A 24,565-nucleotide genomic window follows, 5' to 3' on the forward strand; every position below is an offset into this window, starting at 1 on the left:
GGATGCTCTTTAGCCTCCATATATTTGAATTCTTTCCAACTTTCCTCTCGTGGTTGAGTTCCAGTTTCAAAGCATCGTGGTCTGAAATTACACAGGGAATAATCCTAATCTTTTTGTACCAGTTGAGACCCAATTTGTGACCCAGGATGTGACCTATTCTAGAGAATGTACTATGTGCACTATAGAAGAATGTGTATTCTATTGATTTCAGATGGAATGTTCTAACTATATTTGTGATGTCCATATGGTCCAGTGTGTTTTAAAGCCTTTATTTCCTTGTTGATCTTTTGCTTAGATGACCTGTCCATTTCAGTGAGTAAAGTCCCCTACTATTGTTATATTATTGTTGATGTGTTTCTTTGATTTTATGATTAATTGGTTTATATAATTGGCTGCTTCCATATTAGGGGCATAGGTATTTAAAACTGTTAGATCCTCTTATTGGGAAGACTCTTAAAGTAGGATATGGTGTCCTTCCTCATCTTTTATTATGGTCTTTGGCTTAAAATCTAATTTATCTGATATAAGTATTACCACCCCAGCTTTCTTTTGATGTCCATTAGCATGGCAAATGGTTTTCTACCCCCTAACTTTCAATATTGAGGTGTCTTTGGGTCTAAAATGAATTTCATGTAGACAGCATATTGATGTTTTTGTTTTTGTTTTTGTTTTGTTTTGTTTTCCCATCCTGCTGCCCTATGTCTTTTGCATGGGGCATTTCGCCTATTTACATTCAGGGTAACTAACTATTGAAAGATATGAATTTAGTGCCATTGTATTGCCTGTAAGGTGACTATTACTGTATATTGTCTCTGTTCCTTTCTGGTCTCTTACTTTTAGGTTCTCTCTTTGCTTAGAGGACCCCTTTCAATATTTCCTGTAGGGCTTGTTTGGTGTTTGCAAGTTCTTTTAGTTTTGGTTTGTTCTGAAAGCTTTTTATCTCTCCTTCTATTTTCAATTACAATCTAGCTGGATATAGCATTCTTGGCTGCTTATTTTTCTCATTTAGTGCTCTGAATATATCATGGCAGTCCTTTCTGGTCTTCCAGGTCTCTGTAGATATGTCTGTTGCCAATCCAATATTTCTGCAATTGTATGTTACACACCTCTTGTCCCTAGCTGCTTTTGGAGTTTCTCCTTGTCAATGAGCTTTGTAAGTTTTACTATTAGATGATGGGGTATGGACCTATTTTTATTGATTTTGAGGGGAGCTCTCTGTACCTCCTGGATTTTAATGCTTGTTCCCTTTGCCAAATTAGGGAAATTCTCTGCTTTAATTTGGCCCAATATACTTTCTGCTCCCCTCTCTCTTCTTCTTCTTCTGGGGTTCCAATTATTCTAATATTGTTTTGTCTTATGGTATCACCTATATCTCAGATTCTCCCCTCATGGTCCAGTAGTTGTGTGTTTCTCTCTTTCTCTGGTTCTTTATTCTCCATCATTTGGTCTTAATATCACAAATTCTCTCTTCTGCCTTATTTATCCTAGCAATAAGAGCCTCCATTTTTTTATTGCACCTCATTAATAACTTTTTTTTTCAACTTGGTTAGATTTTAGTTCTTTTATTTCTCCAGAAAGGGATTCTCTAGCATCTCCCATATGTTTTTCTGAACCCAGTTAATATCTTTATAATCGTCATTCTGAACTCTAGTTCTGACATATTACTCTTATCCATATTGATTAGGTCTTTAGCTGTTGGTACTGTTTCTTGTTCTTTTTTTTTTTTTTATGGTGAGTTTTTCTGCCTTGTCATTTTATCCAGATAAGAAGAGATGAATGAGAGAACAAGATATTAAAAGGGTAGCAATGACCCCAGAAAAATACACAAATACAAAAATACACAATTGGGGGGATAACAAAGGGGAAAAAAAGAAAAATATATATGTATATATATTAGACTTGTGAAAGAACAGAGCCACGCAATTGATTTTAGGTGTATTTTGGTCTTTTAGAAGAAACTACCTCCCAAAATTTTTAAGAAATTATACAGACACACACACACACACACACATACAAAAATAATAGTAAACATGATGAAGGGATGGAATATGACTGTAAATAAGAAAATTGAAAAAGATTTAAAAAAAGGAATTGATAAGATAAAAGTTGGTTGAAAAAGGAAAAGAAAAAAGAATAAAAAAGAGGAAAGAATGTAATCATGCTGGAGACTAGAACAAAGCCATGTGCTGGATTCAGGGTATATTTTCATCTATTAGAAAAAATTGTAAATCAAAATTTTAAAGAATAAAAATTTATTTCTATACAAAAAATAAGGTTAAATACCTTCCAAATTTAACTATGAAAGACTAAATGATTATGAGGAAAAAGTCATCAATTCTAGGTGTCACTTTTGCCCAACTCTTGATTTCTGCAGTTCTCACTGATGAGTGAACTTGGTCTTGGCTGGATTTTCTTGCTGATCTTCTGGGGGAGGGGCCTGTTGCAATGAATCTCAAATGTCTTTGCCTGAGGCAGAATTGCACCACCCTTGCCAGGGGCCAGGCTAAGTAATCTGCATGGTTTTGCTCTTGGAAACTTTTGTTCTCTGAATGCCCTCTGTACAGCTTTAGAGAACAGGAATGAAGATGGCGGCCTCCCAATCTCCAGCCCCATAGGAGCTGATAGCTCAAGGCCTCACTCCTCAGTGCACCATCAGAGAAAAGCAGTCAATCCCTCTCATCTCCCTGGTCTCCAGTTGCACTCTGAGCTCACCCAGCCTGTGACCCAAAATTTCTATCTCTGGTGTACAGCCCTGTTTGGAGTCTCCAAACCCAGCAGATTTTTGCCATGCACTCCTGCACCACTTTTCTTGGAGGAGGAAGGTGAGTCTCCCCGGATCTGCTGCTTGTTGGGTCCCTGACGAAAAGCAGGGGTCCAACTGTGCTGTGGGTCACAATTTAAGGTAACCCCAAGCTGAGAACCCACTTCTCGATCCTGTCTCTCCAGCTAACTTCCTTGCTTTGATACCTGTGTGCTCTGCCACACTCAGACACCCTTGGTCTTTTTGTGACCCCATGTGTCCTGAGACTACACTGCCCCTGCAAGGGCTCCACCACCACCCCCGCACCCCTCCCCCTCCCCACTTAGCCTCTAGAGTGATGTCCCTCAGTGGAGTGGACTTTTAAAAGCTCCTGTTTTGTGCTCTGCCCCTCCCCCACGGTCTATCTTCCCGAATGTTGCCTCAGATTCACTCTCTGCACGTCCTACCTTCCAGAAAGTGGTCAATTTCCTGTTCCTAGAATTGCTGCTCTTCTATTCTCTTTCCTATTGAGTTTGTGGCTGTTCAGAATGGTTTGCTATCTAGTTGAGCTCCGGGGACCTGATAATATTTAGATCTCCTAGTCCTCTGCCATCTTGCTCCTCTCCCGACTGTGAAAGTCTTAAAACAAAAATTCACTTTTTTGCCCATGTTGAATCAGGAGCAGAAACCCATAATCATAAGGGTTTCTATGCTTCAATCCCCCCCTTGGTTCAACTGTTATTCCTCTCTCTCTCTCTCTCTCTATATATATATATATATACACACACACACACACACACACACACTCACATACACAAACACACACACACACATATATATTTGCTTTTTAGACACATAGACACATACACACAAACACACACACATACACATGTATATGTGTTTGTGTATACATATATATGTAACACACATATATACATATACTATATGTGTGTGTGTGTTTGTGTGTGTGTGTCTAAAAGCAAACATTGCTTTCTCCTCCATTATAGCCAAAGTGGGCACAGTCACTGGGCACAGTCTCCAGTGAGTGACAGGTCTTGCATGCCACCCAGTGTTTGCATTACAAGCAGTGAGAAAGCATCTACAGTGCTATATCCTTTCTTATTTGGGATCAGTTGCAAATCCACTGAGCTTGGGGTGTGTGGGCTTTCCTTCCTTGCAGAGTCCTCTCTGTCTTTAATTCTTGTAGTTTCTCTTTCAGTAACATCACATCCTGCACACTCTAGGCAAAGGCAAAGAAAATTTTAGTCCAGATTTTTGCTATATCTAAAATATTCACATTCTCTCCTGTAGAGGAATGCTTTGCTATAAAGACCTCTGCTATTGAGTATGAAATCACTAATTATTGTCCTCTGATGTGTGCTGTGAAATATGCCATTTCCACCATAGAGGGGAAAAATGTTGTACAAAATGACTTTTGAGACAAGACTTCAGATAAGCACAGTGGAAGAAGGTAGTATTTATTGAGCATCTACTATGTGCTGTACACAGTCATATTAGACATAAGTGACAGATCCAGACTTCACAATAATTTGTAGCATAAATATTATCCATGGTTAGTAGATGGGGAATCTGACAGAAAGAGATAAAGTTACCTGCTCCAAATCACACAGCCAATAAAAAACAGCTGAGCTTTAAACCAAGCTTGGCCACCCTGTTAAGACACATGACTACAGTATTTCATTGAATTCTTATCACACTGTTGTATGGCAAACACAATTTTCTCCACCATTTTTACATCATGTCACTATCAAAATTCATAGTATAATTCAGATGGTGTTGCATTAACAGAGATAGCACATGTTCCCCACAATAGCTTGGGAATATATAATAAAATTGTTATTCTTATTCAACAGGATTTTAAAAAAGATATTTTATCATATTTTCAATACCTTTAAAATCAAGGTGGAGAAACAAAATTGAAATTGGCTTTGGACTCTTTAAAAATGCTCATAGTTATCATTCTTGATGGCTAAGTCAAGGGAACTTGGAGTTTGGTATTTTAGGCTTCTTCTTACTGTAGGATCTGAGGGCAGGCTTCCCCTGAGGGTGCCACAAAAGAATGTTGACTGTTTTGATTTGAAGCGACTTGGGAAATAGCCAATACAAGGACAATCATGAAAGTATGTTGGCTTAGTTATCAATATTGTATTTTATTTATTAATTTTTCTACCTACTGGTATATAGGCATGAGAGAGTGACACTGAGGCACTTGGTGAGAGAAGTGTTTTCTTTTTTCCCCATATTTTAATAATTCTGATTGTATCATGGTGAAAGTCAATCATGTTTATTTAGATTATCTTGCATTCAAAATCATCTTGCACATTTCTGGTAGCACAGGTTTCATGTTTTTGGAAATGCCACCAATATTTCTCAGTGGGAACTAAAGAATGAAGGCTAGAACACAATTTGATATTATCTTGTTAATACTAATCTTTGATATTATCTTGTTGATATTAACAAACAAGATATTATCTTATTATTTAAAACAATTTCAAAAATCCGAGACTGTTGAGGTTGGGTTAATGAACAACAAATATAACTAGTGGTGAATTCTCTGGAAAACATTTAATATTCTTTCCACAATTCAGAAAGTCTGGATTCCTATTATTTTATTCAGTAACTTTTCTTTTTCTAGAGAAGATGGCGATTTTCTAAAGAAAATGAGACCAAGGTCAGATACATGTATTATAAGTCCAATTAGGCTATTTCCTGTATTAGGAAATAAAAAACTTGGTGATTTTAGTGTCTAAATTTCTTCAAATATTCAGCTTAAAAGTCCTACTTTCTCAAACAAATTAATGAGGTTAATTCTTCCTTAGGAGGATAAATATAATTCTCAATAGAACGCAAACTTGGCATTATAATTTGTCTAGGGAGAAAGCTTGTTTAAATTTTACAACCAAAAGAAAAGAAAAGGAGTGTTGAATTCCGTGGAAAAGGTTGTAGATTCCCAAGTCACTTCTGTGTCATATTGTGGTCATAAAAACTACATTGGAATTGTATTGTAAGTAAAAACATCCCTACAATAATACTTTCCAGAAAAGTTACTCAAAGAAGCCAACTTCCTTTGACTCCAATGCTATTTGAATACTACTTCACTAATTGTGAAGAAAGGGTCCGACCCTTCTCCTGAAGTACAACTGCCTTCTTTTTCTCCCTCTGGATTTTACTCTGGATTGAGAAGGAATGTTCAATATATAAATCCTTGTACACTGTGGGTGTATGGACACAGCATAAGCAAGACTTCCACAGGGGCCAAGCGTGAATGTGAACTGGAAATATAATTTGTCCCCAAGACTTCAGTCTTTGGAGCTTTCAGCCTTCAGTGTCGCTCGCTGTGTTTCACTCTGATGGCCAAGGGCACATTCCCCATTAGAGTCTGCATAGAATCTGAGACTCACTGATATTGATGTTGGTGGGGAGTGCCTCTCAACCAGGGAAATCATTCTATGGAAACTGGAGGTTTTTTCCTGATTATGTTCTAGAAACAATGCTGTGTGGTGTTTTACAAAGAGCACGGCCTCCCATCTCCCCCAGCCATTCTGCTTTATTGGGTTTTGATGGTTCTTGTTACATCACTTGGAGGAGTGTTGAGGCAGATCATGTTTGATAGAACAGGTCTGGTGGGTGGAACCAGGGATGGTGAACACTCACAGCATACCTCCCCACCCCTAACATACAGGCACACAAACATGCTTACCCCTTAGTAGAGAGAGGAACCAAGTAAGCAGGTTAGGGGGCTTTGCCCGCTGTGGTCTAGGCTGAGACCTCCTCCCCAAATTGAACAAGACTGTGTTCAAGTCCAGGATTTCAGGATGTTCTGTGCAGAGCATCCCATAATCCTGATTGTATTAAGTGGGTTCCAGAAGTCCAGGACACCTTTGGCTTTGAGCAAATACACCATCTTCTGAGAAAAACCATTTTTCCTCCTTGTTAATAAAAAAAGAAGAAAGTTATTAGATTACTTCTATTTTGTTTAAAAAACTGATAATAAAGGGGAAAAGTCCTGAGAGCCTTCATTCATCTGCCTTCTCTCCATCCTTCCAACACCATCCCTTCTGAGAAATTCTTGGAATCCTTCTAATTTACTTCAGAAGCAGTCCCAGAATCCAGCAGCCTAGTCCCTCAGAGGTCCATGCTGAGCAAGGGGGAGCTCCCATCTCTCATGTTTCCTCTTGGCTTCTTAATAAACTCTCATCAGAGCAAGTGATTTCAGCAATACAGGGCACTGACAGAATTCAAGGGCAGCAGCTGGGAATACGTGTGCATATAAAATCTCAGCTGTGAGCGCATACCCAGGAAAAAACAAGCAAACAAGCCCCTCATCTAAGAGTAGGCAGTGCTTTCCAAGTTCTTCGTTGTGATCTGTGCTAAATCACATCTTCATTTTTGTTGCCTGCTCCACTTTCCAACTTTGCTCTTGCTGGGAGCTCTGGGAGGAAACTGCGACCTTAACGTAGGTGTTCTCCTCTCGCCCCCTGTCCTCCAGCTTCCCCTCTTTGGGCATTTAGTCTGCTTCTCTGCAGGAGGGCTCTGTAGATACCAGTGAGTAAATCCTTGGAGCTAAACAGTGAGTCTGCAGTCCAAGCAGCAGCAGTGACCTCAGCTCAGCGGCCGGCAGATAAAGGCTGCCCTCGGTTTCTGAGAAACTTCTCAAGTTCTTTTGGCAGCCCCCAGCTTCTCCGGAATCATTGCTAAGCCAACAGGCAGCTGGAGCGTCTCTGGACACTCACATGAAAACCCGAGAGCAGTTAAAAGCCCCAGCCAGTAGGGCAGCCTGGCCAAGGTCAAGGGTCAGCAGTGGCTATAAAGGGCTGCTGCTGCGTACCACCTGCGGCGCAGCGTGGACCCTGGGTCCTTGCGTGTGCTCCCTCCTGTCCTCCTCCTCCGTGGGCACTCTGAGGACCTCTGCAGAGCTGGGGGTTGGTCCCTGAGATTCTGAGCGGCCCCCGACCCAGGGAAAATTCGGTGAGTGTGAGGTGTGGTGGCTTGAGGCCCAAGGGCGGGAGGAGAGCGCAGAGGGCCTATATGCCAGTCTGAGTGAGTTTATTCCCAGTGATTTTGCACCTGTGAGATGCACTAAAATCCTGGCTCTAAGGAATCTCGCAAATGGTTGAGACTAGGTTCTTAAAGGCTAGGCTTTTAGAATCAGAGAGGACATTAGAGCAGTGCTATTTGAAGTATGAGGCAAGGACCTCCAGCATCCCCATCCCCTGGGGCCTTGTTAGAAATGCAAATTCTTGGGCCCCAAGAGAGGTCAGCTGAACCAGAATCTCTGGGTATGGGGCCCAGGAATGTGTGTTTTCACAAGCCCTCCGGGAGAGTCTGCGGCAGCTAACATTTTCTTACCCCTGACCTTGAGGCATTTAGTTTAAGACTTGCACTCCTCACTCAAGGCAGGAACTCCCAAGGGAGCAGGAAGACCTGCATTGACCATAAGCCATGAGGCATTAGATAACGGGATAGATTCAGATAAAACAGGAAATTTGAAAGGCTCGTGGCTGCAGGAATTGCTGTTCAGGGTCGAACTGTGATCTGTGATCTTTGATTTCCTCAAAACAGCACTCAGTGTCTCTACTATGTGCAAGGCTCCAAGCAAGTTTCTTTCAGGGTGAAGGAGGGAGTTATGTACCTTTAAAATCTCCACACTGGTGGAGTAGTTTTCCTTTAAACAGGATCTTTGTAATTTGGTGTAGTGCTTCATACCCTCACATTTATTTGGGGTTTTTAGTATTTAACAGCTCTTTCTGAGGTTAATTTTTGTTATTGCTTTTAACCTAGAATGCCAGATTAGCTATTTCGAAAGAGATTTACTTCATGAGTTCTGAACAAAAATCCTTCAGAAAAACTCCAAAAATCCTTTAGACATATTTTTTGATGTTTGTATTGAAGTCTACTTGATACATTTTACCTGTAGAATATATAGGGATCCTGAGATTTCCTATGAATCAAAGTGAGAAAGGCAATTTGTCATCTTCTTCAGTGAATCTAGTACCAGAGCTAGCTACCTCATACAAACTATGAGAAGAAATCAGTTGCTATGGGAAAGCCCCTTGGAAATGATTATGGATGTTGTAGGGGCCCAAATTGTGCTGTTCCCTGATCTCCAAGGTTTCAAACCCTACTCGCAGATTTCCTTCATCACTGCTCAGAACCTCACTCAAGACATATTTGATGATGAAGTTTATATGAATGGTTTGCTGTTAGTTGTGTTTTTGTTCTCTTTTGGTGGCTTAACTTAAATATTAAGTCTAAATCTACTACTGAGTCCTTCTGAGATTCTGGAGCAAATCTCTGGATATTTCTCAGTTTTCCTCTTTTGTCAATGGGTGGATGCAGGGTGTATGATTTTGATGTGGCACTTGCCAGCAGTATTTCAAAGTATCTCCCCAGAGTTTCCTATCTGCTGTCTGGTTACAATATTGAATCTTTATTAATATGTTAAGTAGACAAAATACTTAATAAATGATCATAGTTAATTACATATGCATGTTGTAAGTTAAATCATCTGAGAGGCTTGCTCACAGATTTCAGAGGCTAACTTCTGTTTTGAAAACAACTTTGGAAACGTCAGTTAAAATTGCAAGTTATTGCTAAGAATGGCATGTGCCTGTGAAAATAAAGCTTGCCATTGTAAATATTCCTCATCCTGAATCATAGCTGCACACTGAGCTTGCTCATAAGAATTCAAAGAGCATATATACTCAACATTCTTTTATAATGGAATATAAGGTTTGCAACATAGGTCTTATTTTTGTCATATTTTATGTTGTTATTTCCTTCCTTCAAGTTCAGATCACCTTCCAAAAGAGAAGAATTTTTAACCCTAGAACATTTATCCAGAACCCTCTATATCTGACAGAGGGGGATAGGCATTTGCTTGTGATGTGTATTTTTCTTAACATTGTCGTTTCTTGTCGTTTCCTTGGGGGATGCTTCTGTCAATCTGCTAGGGTCTCAGATTCAGGTCCTCTCTGAGCAGGTACAGCGGAGGAGGTGATAGGCATTGGGCAAAGCTGGGACCTCGGATAAAGAGGAGATTCATGCCTACCTTAAGAGGAAGGACTAGCTAATGGGGCATTGGCAGTTGTGCTGTGGTCCCACCATGGATTCTTCTGATCTGCTTGAATTCTAATTCTTCAAGTCATGTTTTGGGGTCATACTGTCATTCAAGACTTGGTCTCTGAAAAGCCACTGTAAAATTCTACTTTGCTTGGTGGACCAAAGTGACACTTAGAGAATTCTCCCTTAGCATGGTTGGAAGATAATGAAGAACATGAAAAGAGCAGAATAGTGGGATGAGAATTTTATAAGGACTATATACTGCAGTGGAAGGAACATCATATATGCAGTCACAGAGATTGAAGTTTTGGGGGCAAGCTGTACTACCTCTTTGAGCCTGTTTCTTTATCATTAGTAAGGGGATAATCATCATGCAAAAAGATTGACTCTTCTTCTGGTTCATCTACCTTCAGTGTTTATTTCATTGGCTAGCATTAGCTATAAAGGTTTGGAAGTGTGCTTTTATAGCTGAGCCCATTGCCCTATCCACCAGTATAGGGGTTCTATCAACAAAGAGGGGATATTGGGTAATGAATATGCAACTAGGAGTTTCTGAAAAATGAATACAGGACAAGAATGGTTCTTTGGAGATTGTAAAGTGACAATGGTTGTAGTCAATGGTGGTGTGTATGTGTGTGTGCATTGAAGAATAGAAGGTGGTAGAGAAAATGTGATAATAACAAGTTTCTAGGCAACTGGATGACTTGAGGATGTGCAAGTTAAGCAGACAGTCCCCTGAACTAGAAGTACTCTGTGTGTGAAATTGCACTAATAGCGTTATCTCTATTGAGGTCTTGAAACAGTTTACATAAATGGTTCTATTTAAATCTCAGAGTAATCCGGAGAGGTCAAAAAGTAGATGTGTTTATTACCACTTCATTGTTAGGAAAATTGAGGCTTAGAATTACTAAACCCTTGTGTATGAGCATATGCTTAGTTAGCACTGAGCTACTGTAGATCTTAGCTTTTCTGGCACCCAGTAGATATCCTTAATTAGGAGGGATCATGTTGTAGAAGAAATGAGAAAAGGAAGAAAACTTTGCATACTTCATTTTTACCATTGCAATAAGGTAAGAAAGAGTTTGTAAAGAGGGAGATACATACTAAATTTTTAAATTTAATAATTAAAGATGATTTAATGATCTAAAAGCCCATATATGTGGGTTCAAATCAGCATTTAATCACTTACTAGCTGTGTAAACTTGGGTAAGACACTTAACACCACTATTCTCTTCTGTCTTATGGAGGCAAATGACAGGAATGAGACTAGGGAATTCTACAGCCACACTCAGTAGATGGCTTGTGCTATATTTTCATTAGACAGCACTGATTTATATTGTTGTAGATGGCATGTGGGAAGGTATCAGAAAGACATGCTTCAAGTTATGCCAGATGTCAGGACATATAGCCTAATCCTTGCTACTCAGGTATTTTCTGAGGACCTGCATCCTCTAGGAGCTTGTTAAAAATGCAGAATCTCAGTCCCCACTCCAGAGCTACTGAATCAGAGCCTGCATTTTCACAAGATGCTCAGGTAATTCTTGTGCACACTAAAGCTTGAGAAACACTGTCTTCCTTAGCCACTTCTTTAAAGTCATCTAGCTTGGCACTTTATAAGTGGTATTTGTTGCAAGGTCTTTGGATCTGCTGAGACATTGATCTTCTTAGCCTGTGGGGTGGAAGACCTTGGACTGAGAACCTAAAAAACAATGTCATTCCATTGTGTATCATGATCTATGGCTTTGTTGTTCAGTATGGTAACCAGTCATTATGTGACTATTGAGTGCTTGAAATGTGAGTAGTCTGAGTTGAGTTGTGCTATGGGAGTAGAAAACATACCAGATTTTGAAGATTTAATATGCAAAAAAAGTAAAATATTGTGTTAATAATTATATTGATTACACATTGAAATTATAGTATTCTGGATATATTGGGTTAAGCAAAATACATTATTTAATTTCATGTTTTTATTCACTAATGTGGCTGCTAAAATATTTAAAATTGTATATGTGGCTTGTATTCTGTTTCTGTTGGACAGTGCTGACCTGGTTGTTTTAGGTGGCAAAAAGAAAAACCAAAATAAAGAACCCAAGAGTAGATATGGACTTTACCTATGGTTACTCCCAAGCCAAAAAGGTAAGAGATCTATACTCTAAAAACTACAGAACACATATGAAAGAAATTGAATAAGACACAAAGAAATGGAAAAATGTTCCATGCTCATGGACTGGGAGAACAAATATTATTAAAATATCTTGACTACTCAGAGTGATCTATACATTCAAAACAATTCTATCAAAATACATAGACATTTTTTACAGAGCTACAACAAATAATCCTAAAATTTGTATGGAACCAGAAAAGACCTCGAATAGCCAAAGGAATAATGAAAAAGAAAACCAAAGCTGGTGGCACCACAATGCCAGACTTCAAGCTCTATTGCAAAGCTGTATGCATCAAGATGGTATGGTACTGACCCAAAAACAGACACATAGATCAAGGCAACAGAATAGAGAGCCCAGAAATAAACCCTCAACTCTATGGTCAACTAATGTTCAACAAAGCAGGAAAGAATGGAAAATGGAAAAAAATGGAAAAATGGAAAAAAGACAGTCTTTTCAACAAATGGTGATAGAAAAAAGAATGAAGCTGGACTGTTTCCTTATACTACACACAAAAATACACTCAAAATGGATGAAAGACCTCTATGTGAGATAGTAATCCATTAATCCTAGAGGAGAACAGAGGAAGCAACCTCTGTAAACTTGGCTGCAGCAACTTCTTGCTAGGCACATCTCCAAAGGGAAGGGAAATGAAGGCAAAAATAAGCTATTGGAATTTCATCAAGATAAACACTTTTCCACAGCAAAGAAAATAGTTAACAAAACTGAAAGATAACTGACAGAATGGGAGAAGATAGTTGCAAATGACATATCAGATAAAGGCCTAGTATCCAAAATCTATAAAGAACTTACCAAACTTGGTCAACAGGCACTGAAAAACTGCTCAACATTACTTGGCATCAGGGAAATACAAATCAAAACCTCAGTGAGATAACCAACTCATAGAAGTCAGAATGGCTAAAATTAACAAGTCAGAAAACAATAGTTGTTGGTCAGGATGTAGAGAAAGGGCAACCCTCCTACACTGTTGGTAGGAATGCAAGCTGTTACAGACGCTAAGTAAAACAGCATGGAGGTTCCTCAAAAAGTTGAAAATGAGTTACCCTATGACCCAGCAATTGTAGTACTAGGTATTTACTGCAAAGATACAAATGTAGTGATCTGAAGGGGCTTGTACAACCCAATGTGTGTAACAGGAATGCCATAATAGCCAAACTGGAAAGAGCCCAGATATCCATGCAGAGATGAATGGATAAAGAAGACGTAGCGTGTGTGTGTCTAAAATGGAATATTACTTAGCCATCTGAAAGAAGGAAATTGAAGTAGACACAAAAAGATGGAAGACCATTCCATGCTCTTGAATCAGAATAAACATTGTTAAAATGTCTGCCTAGAGCGATCTATACTTTTAATGCCATTCTGATCAAAATTCCACTGGTATTTTTCAAAGAGCGGAGCAAATAATCCTAAAATTTGTATGGAATCAGAAGAGACCCTGACTTGCTAATGAAATGTTGAAAAACAAAAATAAAACTGGGGGCATCCCATTACCTGATTTCAAGCTTTACTACAAAGCTGTGATCACCAAGACAGCATAGTACTGGCATAAAAACAGACACATAGACCAGTGGAACAGAATAGAGAGACAGATATGGACCCTCAACTCTATCGTCAAATAATCTTCAACAAAGTAGGAAAAAATGTACAGTGGAAAAAAGACAGTCTCTTCAATAAATGGTGCTGGGAAAACTGGGCAGCTATATGTAGAAGAATGAAACTCGACCATTCTCTTACACTGTACACAAAGATAAACTCGAAATAGATAAAAGACCTCAATGTGAGACAGGAATCCATCAGAATCCTAGAGGAGCACATAGGCAGTAACCTCTTCGATATCAGTCACAGCAACTTCTTTCAAGATATGTCTCCAAAGGCAAAGGAAACAAAAGCAAAAATAAACTTTTGGGACTTCATCAAGATCAAAAGCTTCTGCACAACAAAGGAAATAGTCAACAAAACAAAGAGGCAACCCACAGAATGGGAAAAGATATTTGCAAATGACAGTACAGACAAAAGGTTGATATCCATGATCTGTAATGAACTTCTCAAACTCAACACACACAAAACAGATAATCACGTCAAAAAAATGGGCAGAAGACATGAACAGACAGTTCTCCAATGAAGACAGACAAATGGCTATGAGACACTTGAAAAAATGTTCATCATCACTAGCCATCGAGGAGATTCAAATTAAAACCACAGTGAGATACCACCTTACACCAGTTAGAATGGCCAAAATTAACAAGACAGGAAACAACATGTGTTGGAGAGGATGTGGAGAAAGGGGAACCCCCTTACACTGTTGGTGGGAATGCAAGTTGGTGCAGCCTCTTTGGAGAACAGTGTGGAGATTCCTTAAGAAATTAAAAATAGAACTTCCCTATGACCCTGCCATTGCACTACTGGGTATTTACCCCAAAGATATAGATGTAGTGAAAAGAAGGGCCATCTGTATCCCAATGTTTATAGCAGCAATGGCCATGGTCGCCAAACAGTGGAAAGAACGGGGGCACCTTAGTGGCTCAGTGGGTTAAAGCCCCTGCCTTTGGCTCAGGTCATGATCCCAGATCCTGGGATCGAGCCCCACATCGGGCTCTCTGCTCAGCTGGGAGCCTGCTTCCTCCTCTTTCTCTGCCTGCCTCTCTGCTTACTTGTATTCTGTGTCTGTCAAATAAATAAATAAATAATCTTAAAAAACAAAACAAAACAGTGGAAAGAAAAAAGATGCCCTTCAATGCTTGAATGGATAATGGATAAGGAAGATGTGGTCCATATACATTATGGAGTATTATGCCTCCATCAGGAAGGATGAATACGCAACTTTTGTATCAACATGGACGGGACTGGAAGAGATTATGCTGAGTGAAATAAGTCAAGCAGAGAGAGTCAATTATCATATGGTTTCACTTATTTGCGGAGCATAACAAATAGCATGGAGGACAAGGGGAGTTGGAGAGGAGAAGGGAGTGAGGGAAATTGGAGGGGGAGATGAACCATGAGAGACTATGGACTCTGAAAAACAATCTGACTCTTTGAAAGGATGGGGGGTGGGAAGTTGGGTGAGCCTGTTGGTGGGTATTATGAACAGCATGTATTGCATGGAGCATTGGGTGTGGTGCATAAACAATGAATTCTGGTACACTGAAAAGAAATTTAAAAAATAAATAAATAATTATAAAAAAAGATTTGATAATTGATGTTAATGATATGTCATCCAAGAGAAAGCAGAGATTATGCTGTTATATAATGTTAAGATAAATAAAAAATATATCAAATGAGGCATAACACACTCTTTTTTAAAAGCCTCCTTTCTTTCCTTCCTTTTTTCTATTTTTAAACCAATATTTATTGAGTGTTAACTATTGACTAAGTACCAGTAAATACCACAGATATAACAGTGGCCAAAGCAAATGTCTTTCTGTGATGAAGTTTACCATATAGTGGTGGCACACCCTATAATGAAAGGTCACATAATATTAGTAAATGGCAAACATGATCTGCAATGAAGATAGAGTTGTCACAAACCTGATGAAATAACTAACATGATGTAGAAATATATAAAGCCCAAACTGCAAGAAATGAAAAACAGGATAGAGGAAATGTTGATCCACTTGTGTTAGTCCTTGAGAGATTAGACAGAAAAAAATAAGTAAGGATGACCTAATAGATTAACAATGAATTCTATATCATCAGGAGAAAATATTTTTTTCCCCAAGCATCCATAAAGCATTTTAAAAGTGAGTTCATATCAGGTCCCAAGGGAAACCTCAATCTGTTCCCAAAAAGAGAAATATTTTAGACCAGATCTCTGCATGGAACGCATTAAAATCAAAAGTGGTAAAAACAAGTCACTAAAAATAAAACTTTTATAAAACAAACAAATTTAAAATTTCTACCCACTAGAAAAATATAAAGATTTATTTAGTTATTTTAGAGAGAGAGAAAGCACAATGGGGAGGGGCAAAGGCAGAGAGGGAGAGAGAGAGAGAATCTCAAGCAGACTCTGTGCTGAGATTAGAGCCTGATGTGGGGTTCAATCCCACAACCCAGAGATCACAATCTGAACTGAAACCAAGAGTTGGGTGCTCTGTTGACAGTGTCACCCAGGTGCTCCTCTACCCACTAGAAAAATTTAAAACCACACTTAAAGAATATCTGGCCGATAATAAGAATGAAATGCTTGCCTATCAAAGACTACGTAGAGTTGGGAAAATGCATTGCCTCAGAAAACTTTCATTTCTAAGTAAGAATAGAAATAAATGGACTAATCATTCAATTCAAGAAGTTGGAAGACATGGGATTAACCTAAATCAAGACAGAAAATTGAAAATTAAGACAGGAAAACAACCAAACTGGTTAATAAATGTAAACAAACAAACAAAAAAAACCTCTTTTGGAGAGAAAACCACAGTAAAAAGAATGTACTAGTTATCATAATCTACTATTTATCTACTAATCTACTAGTTATTATAATCCAGAAAAAAGGAAAAAAACAAAATGCATATTAGAAATGAGAAATTAGACATAACCCTTAGAGGGTAGAGAAAAATGAGAGGATAACTTATCTGGTTCTATCATAAACAATATGAAACCAGGGTGAAGTGGAAAACTGTAGAAGGAAACATGAATGATAATTAACAAAATCTAACGTAACAATAGAAGACCTAAGTAGCTTGTAACATCAGAAGGAATTCAGTCTGCTGAAAGCCAGCGTTCTGGTCCTGCTAGTGTCATGTGTAAATGCTTTAGAACCTTGCAATAAGTAATTTCTCTCTCACTTGAACTATTTTGAAGCAAAAAGAAAGGAGAAAAGTTCTCAAGTCTTTTTTATGAGCCAACATAGCTGAGACAAAACCACACAAAAATACCCACAGAAAGATGAAAGATGAGCATTCCTCACTTGTGAACAATGATGAAAAATTCCAGAATTAAATGTTAGCACATGAAAGAAAATATAGAATGACTAAGTGGAGTTCTAGAAAAATAAAAATAGTTAAATATTAAGAGCTGTAATAAATTTTTCACTAATATTTTGTTAATAAGTTCAACAGATAATTTGTAGTAGATGCTGAAAATGTCTTTGGTAAAATTTAGCAGCCATTCTTGATCTTTTTAAATCTTAGTTTAAAATAAAGGAAAAAAGGATGTTTTCTTATTTCTATGATTAGAAATACACATTAAAAATAACTGCCAGCATACCACACTTAATTGTGAAAAACTTGAAATATTACCATTGAGTTAGGAACATTAACAACACTGTTATTTAATATTATTGTCAAAGTTCTGATAATGTAATAGTTTAAGAGAATAGCATTAGCTATATACATTTATAAAGAAGGTTCCAATATATCATTATTTGTTTTTAAAATAAGAGTATACAAGTATAATCTGAGTTAGCAGGAAGATTCAGTAAAGTAGCTGATACAGATAATAATTTAGTGAGGTGAGTAAAAGAAAAGATTCCCTTTGTAAAGCAGTAAAAGATCAGGAAAATACAGCACTGTGTATATTCATAAATATTAAGAGTGTATCCAGATCAATGCAAGAGAAACACTCGTGAGGGGAAATGGGCAAAGATCTTAAGTATACAGTTCATAACTAACAGTCTCACTAATAATCTTGCAAATTCAAAGAGCCATGTGGTGATTTGGAATTTCTTGCTTCTAATCAGGATTCTAAAACTTAAAAAGTGTGTGGTGAGAATGTGGAGAAATAAAGACTCCCATGTGTTCCTGTGGGAAAATATGATTTGGCAATACATTTTTTGTTACAATTGTCTAATATTGATTATAACTTAGGTATGCATTTCCTTTGACCCAGAATTTCCACTACTAATAAGTGATCCTATAGGAATACTTCTTTCACTGTGCAATGCTGTTTATTGTGACATTGTTCACAATTGTGAAAAAATTGAAAATAATCTATAGAGAACTGGTTAAATAAATTAGGCTGCATCATTATGATGGTTTACTATGCAACTATTAGGAAGAATAAGGTAAACACAAAATTGATATTAAGAATAATTAATGACTAAGCCTTGACCAATCACAATAGCTGTTGGTTTCAACCAGTGTGACCATACTGGGTTGTGACAATTATTGAGGATTTTCAATAGTTAAATAAGTAAGGAAATAGACTAACAGATAATATGAGTATTAATAAAATTAATTAGGTAGGTACATTTAGGAGGAATATTTGAGCCAATAATTGTTTTTGAAATTTATATATATATAATTTGTTTTAATTGTTTTAAATATAAAAATTGAAATTTAGGGGCACCTGAGTGGCTCAGTGGGTTAAGGCTTCTGCCTTTGGCTTGGGTTGTGGTCCCAGGGTGCTGGGATTGAGCCCCACATCAGGCTCTCTCTCTGCCTACTTGTGATCTCTGTCTGTCAAATAAATAAAATCTTTAACAAAATTTAAATTCAAACTTAAAATATAAAAAATTTAAAATTCAAAAAATTTAAATATAAAATTTTAAATATAAAAATATATATAATCAGTTATAATTGTTTTAAAATTATACACACACACACACACACACACACACACACACATATACATATACGTACACCAGGCAGAATAATAGAGCTTAAATCATAATACTAAACTTGTGTAATTGTTTAGTGTAGAGTTGGCAACCTGCCACCAAATAAAGTTTTATTGAAACACAGCCACAGAGGGCCAACTTATCCACTAGGCACAGAAGGCACTGTGTCTAGGGCCCCCAGTACTTTTAGGATCTCATGAAATGCCTTAATTTCTTTAATAATCAGAACAAAAAAATTAAACTTTGAGGGTCAGAATATTAAAAATTTTTTCTTCACATAAAGGCCCACAAAAATCTGTTAAGTTTTATCTATGACAGAAAAAAAAAAAAAAAAAACATTGTTAAGTATCAAAAGTTATATCAGCAATAGTTTTTAGGGGTGCCTGGGTGGCTCAGTTCTTACATGTTTGCCTTCGGCTCACGTCATGATCCCAGAGTCCTGGGATCAAGTCTTGCATCAGACTCCCTGCTCAGTGGGGAGCCTACTTCTCCCTCTCCCAGTCCTCCTGCTTGTGTTGCCTTTCTCGCTGTCTCTGTCTCTCTTGGTCAAAAAAGTAAATAAAATCTTAAAAAAAAATTTTTTTCTAATTAATTTTATTCTCATGGGAAACTCATAAGGCAAAGTTCATGGGACCTGCAGCTGTCCTAACGCAGCTGTGTCGCCATGCTCAATTGTTTATGTGGGTTGTCTGTGGTAGCTTTTGCAAGGGCGGAATTGGGTATTTGTACCGGAATCAAAGCCCAAAATATTTTCTATCTAGCTCTTTACAGGGAAAGTTTGCTGGCTCTTGGCTTAGTGTGTTAGCACTCACGATATAAAAACAAATTATCTTTATGACCTGGATTTTATTCCTCCTTATTACTTCCACTTACACCATCAATCTTTCAAGACAAAAAATTCTGTTTTTGAATTCCTCACGTTCCCTCACCATTTGTTATAAGTTGGATGGGGGGATGCCCTTTAGGTCAACTCAAAATTTGAAGAGAAGGAAAATCACCAAGTAGTCCATATTTATATTAAATTATCTTCATCCCATACATCATAAAGAATATAAAAAGAATGGGGTAAGGGACAGTGTTAAGGAAAAAAATGTATCTTCACATACCATGCTCTTTGTTGAGTATCTGCTTTGTGTGGCATGAATGCAACACAGTGGCCTCAGGAAAATTCCAGAAGATGACCGTGCTAAGAATATTGTTCCTGGGGATGCCTGGGTGGCTTAGTTGGTTAGGCAGCTGCCTTTGGCTCAGGTCATGATCCCGACGTCCTGGGATCGAGTCCCACATCGGGCTCCTTGCTCGGCAGGGAGCCTGCTTCTTCCTCTGCCTCTGCCTGCCATTCTGTCTGCCTGTGCTCGCTCGCACTCCCTCTCTCTCTCTCTCTCTCTGATAAATAAATAAAATCTTAAAAAAAAAAAAAAGAATATTGTTCCTGAACTGTAGTGCTTATGGCTTATAATTTTGCTTTTAAAGTTTTAAGAAAATAATTATAGTTTATAAGTTTGGTGTAAAATTTCAGATTTATTTTTGGATCCCTCAGGTTTATACCATGATGTGGCCTCAGTTTCGACTGTATATTACTGTTGAGAGTCAAGTTTGCTTTTAGTCAGCATGCGTTGTGATTCATTTACGCGTAGGAAAGCTCCTGGGAGAATAATATACAAACTGGTGTGAGTGTTGTCTGTAGGGAATGGGACTATGTATCAGTTGGGTACACCAAAGTGGAGGTGTCTTATAAGTAGTCTGTGCGGCTAGGAATGAGTAGCTTGTTACTGACATTGATTAGAATTTTCGGCTCATTGGGTTAATATAAAACAGGTCAAGTTGGTTTTATTACTGTTTTATTCACCCAGAGTCTACAGTTTACATTACAGTTCACTCTATTTATAATGACCTGTACCCATTATTCTAGTATCACACAGTAGTTTCACTGCCTTCTGTCCTTTGCCTATTTATGTCACCTTCCCCCACCTTCTGGCAACTGCTGATCTTTTGCCTTTTGCCTTTTCTGGATGCTTCTGCAGTTGGGGTCATAGTTGGTAGCCTTTCAGACTGACTTCATTCGCTTAGCAATATGCATCAAAGATTTCTCTGTCTCTTTTCATGGCTTGATAGCTTTCTTTTGTACTCTGAATAATATTATAGTGTCCAGATATCCCACAGTATATTTATCCATTCCACTTGGTGAAGGACACCTCAGTTGCCTCCAAATCTACTTTCAGATAAAACTGTGTCTCTCCATGGGTACAGCAAATACCTTATAGTAACCAAATGCCCAAGTACTTCATCCCTCCTGTCCCTTGTATCATTATCATTCATTTCATTTATAAACTGTAATCATCAAGTACATTATTATTACTATTTTGAACAAACTATTATTTCTTAGGCTGTTTAAGAATAAGAAAAATAAAGTTTGTCTTTAGCTTTAATTATTCCTTTTCTAATGTTCTTGCATTAACTACATTTTCCTAATTTCTGTATTCTTGAAGCTCTGGCATCTGGAGTCTTGCTGACTAGGGAGGGACTAGCCTCACCCCACGACTAACTAATTCCTAGAGATAGTAAAGAATTTGCCTGCAAGCCCTTCTTTGTTTTGTAAACCAACCAAACTTGAGCCCATATTGGCACCTGACTCCTCTTATTGGACTCTTGAATTCTGGGACATTATCCCCTTTTCTTAACCACTCCAGGATCATGCTAGACAACCAGGAACTGCTGTGACAGCCCAGAGCCCCCTGCAATTCTTCAAACTATCCAATTCTAAATCCACCTGGCTTGTTGACTTGGCCGCACTCATTCCTTCCCAAGAAAACTGCAATGAAAGCTCCCACCCTCATTTCCTCTCTCTTTCTCTGCCTGCTCTTCTTGCATTTGTTCTTCCTAGATGGCCCTTTGTCCTGTGCTTTGCCTCCTGTTTCTAGGGGGCTGTGAGTAAAATAAACATTTCTTCCTTCATGATAATCATTTTTGTGTCTGCATGTCTTACTATACCTGATTAAAATAAATCCCGGGTACCATTAAAACTTGAATCTTTTTTTTTTTTTAATTTTCAAAGTTATGTTATTTTTAATGTTCAAATTTAATTGGTTTATTTACTTTTAATTAAATTTTAAAGTTTGAGGCAATTTTAGATTTTCATGTGGTTCATTAAAAAAAAAAAAAAAATGGAGACATTCCATGTGCCCTCTACCCAGTTTCCCATAATGGTAGCATTTTACAAACACTAGTATAATTTCACAACCAGTGTGCTGGCATTGATTCATCAAGATTCAGAACATTTTTCTCAACACATATTGTCCTTTTATAACCATATCCATTTGTTTATTCTCCCTCTCTTCCTGTCTGTCCCATCTTTAAACCCTGGGAACCACGAGTTTTTTTCTCTATTCCTATGATTTTGTCATTTCAAGAAGGCTATCTATATGGAATCATATCATATGTAGCCATTTGTTACTGTCTATTTCACTTAACATCATTCTCTGGAGATCCATTCAAAGTGTTGCATGTATCAATAGTTTGTTCTTTTTTTATTGCTGAGTATTGGTGAATATTCCATGGTCTTTTTGTAGATTCAGGTGTCTGACCTCTATTATTTTCTCTTCCTGAAGAACTTCTTTTAACAAGACAGGTCTAGTGGAGATAAATTCGATCCATTTTTGTTTGTGAAAATGTGTGTTTTTCCTTCACTCTTGAGGGATAATATCCCAGGATGCAGAATTCCAAGTTGTTTTTTTTCTTTTCTTTTAATGCATTGAATATTCCGCTCCACTCTTCTTGCATGCCTAGTTGCCGAGAAGTCAGATATAATATTTATCTTTGCTCCTCTGTAGATAAGGTGTATTTTTTTCTTATGACTTCTTCAAAGACTTTTACTTTATCTCTGATTTTCTGTAGTTGGAGTACGATATGCCTGAATATAGTTTTTGTTGGTGTTGTTTGTTTTTGTTTTGTTTTGGCCTTTATCCTGCTTATTATCCTTGAGCTTCCTCGATCTGTGGTTGATGTCTACATTAATTTGGGGAAGATTCCAGTCATTATTGTTTCAAATATTTCTTCTTGTTAGGTCCGTAGTCAAAGGAGCGAGACTGATACAAAATGAAAGTCAAGCAAAGCTTTATTCCGCGCCAAGCATCAAGAACCAAACCGACCATTCGGGGAGACTAACTTTTGTAGAGCAAAGGGCCATGTGGTAGAGCCTGGCCACACACAGGTGGCCAGTGAGATTGTAACACACAGAGAAAGCTGCACAGTCATGCTAGATCACACACGGGTGGCCAATTGAATTATAATCCATCCCATAGTAGCTATTTGAACTAGCCTATCACTTTGGTCGGAATGACGGGGCCCAAAAGGTGGGGCCCACACTCCTTGGTAGCTAGGGAGACAATATGCATACTCCACTGATGGGATGTCTCCATCTGACCTGACTTATCCCTGCATGCGGGCTCTGTTATCTCCACCTGACCTGACCTGGCCTTGTATTTGGGCTAGGTTATCAGGGACTGGTAGACCATATTTTACTGGTTTCCTGGACTCGCTTTTAAGTAAGTTCCCCTGGGGGATGGGGGCAGGGTCAGTTTAAGTTTTACTGCATAAACAACAAAATCACTGTTTAACCGGATGGAATCGCTCTGGCTAAATAGGCCCTTACACTTCTATTCCTTTCTCTCTCTCTTCCCCTTCTTATATTCCCACTATAAGTATGTTCTACTTTTTGCAGTTGTTCCACAGTTCTTGCATATTCTATGTCATTTTTTTCAGACTTTATCTCTTTTCTTTCCAGTTTTTAAAGTTTCTATTGATATCTCCTCAAGCTCTGAGATTCCTTCCTCAGCTGCATCCAGTCTACTAATAAGCCCACTAAAGACATTTTTCATTTTGTGTTTTTGGCCTCTTATATTTCTTCTTGATTCTTGATTTTCCCATGCCTTGCTTACATTTCCCATCTGTTCTTGCATGCCATCTACTCTTTCCATCAGAGTGCTTTGCACATTTATCAGGTATTTTAAATTCCTGGACTGATAATGCCAACATCCCTGCAGTTTCTAAGTCTAGTTATGCTGCTTGATCTATCTCTTTAAACTGTGTTTCTACCTTTTAGCTTGCCTTACAATTTTGTGTTGAAAATTGAATATGACGGAGTGAGCTAGAGGGACGGCAATAAGTAAGTGTTTAGTGATGGGGTGGTGAAGTGTGGTTGGATGGAATGGAATGGAAGCATTCCATCGTCCTATGATTGGGTCTTGATCTTTTAGTGAGCTCGTGCTCTTGGCCTATGAACTTCACAGATGCTTCTCTGTTTTTGAACCCCCTCTGGTCAGACAGGGGGTTAGGGAGCTGGAGGTAGGTATTTCCCTTCTCCCAGGTTAATACGGTTCTGGTAAAACCCCAGTAAGTTAGATTTTGGTAAAATAGTGTCTCTCTAGGGCGTGTCTTGTTAAGAAGAAAAGAACTCTGGAATATTTCAAAAATGGTTACTCCCCCACGCCACCCCTCCTACTGGAAGCATGGGGGCTTTTCTCTGGTCCTCACTGGAAGAATGTGGTAGAGCTCTTGGGGGTAAAACTTACAGAAGTGTGGGCCTTCCCCTGTAATTTTTAATCCTCCTATTTGTCTACATCAAGCCTCCAACAATTTGTCAGTTATGGTTTATGTTCCTATAGCCTGGCACTAGTTCCCACAGAGATATCCAGAGAGCTGTCTGCACATAGGTTTCTGCTCTGATGAGTTGAGATTCTTCTGTATCTCTGTATCCACCTGTCTCTGCCTCTAATGGAGCCATGGCTTACCCTCTGACTTCACTTCTCTGATGGATACAAGAAGAGTTGTTGATTGTCAGATGGTTCATCTTTTTACTTGTGTTAGGACACATCAATGACTTTCAAGCTCCTTACATTTCAAATTGGATCCTGGAAGTTCTGGGATGCTTTTGAGAGAGAAACAGGACTGTCTTTTTTCCATTGTATATTCATGTTTTGTCAAAGTTTAATTGACCATAGAGTTGAGGGT

At 38.2% G+C, this 24,565-nt stretch overlaps 1 protein-coding gene across 1 annotated transcript in view; it reads left to right on the forward strand.

Moving 5' to 3' along the window:
• Positions 1 to 7,555: 7,555 nt before the first annotated feature.
• COL6A5 (collagen type VI alpha 5 chain) overlaps positions 7,556 to 24,565 on the forward strand; it is a 149,299-nt gene continuing 132,289 nt past the window's right edge. Inside the window, exon 1 of the mRNA XM_059162583.1 lies at positions 7,556 to 7,729. The gene's annotated coding sequence lies outside the window, so the exon portion shown is untranslated. The remainder of the gene's footprint in view (positions 7,730 to 24,565) is intronic.

Source organism: Mustela lutreola, chromosome 2 (assembly GCF_030435805.1).
Source record: "Mustela lutreola isolate mMusLut2 chromosome 2, mMusLut2.pri, whole genome shotgun sequence".
NCBI classification, from domain to species: domain Eukaryota; kingdom Metazoa; phylum Chordata; class Mammalia; order Carnivora; family Mustelidae; genus Mustela; species Mustela lutreola.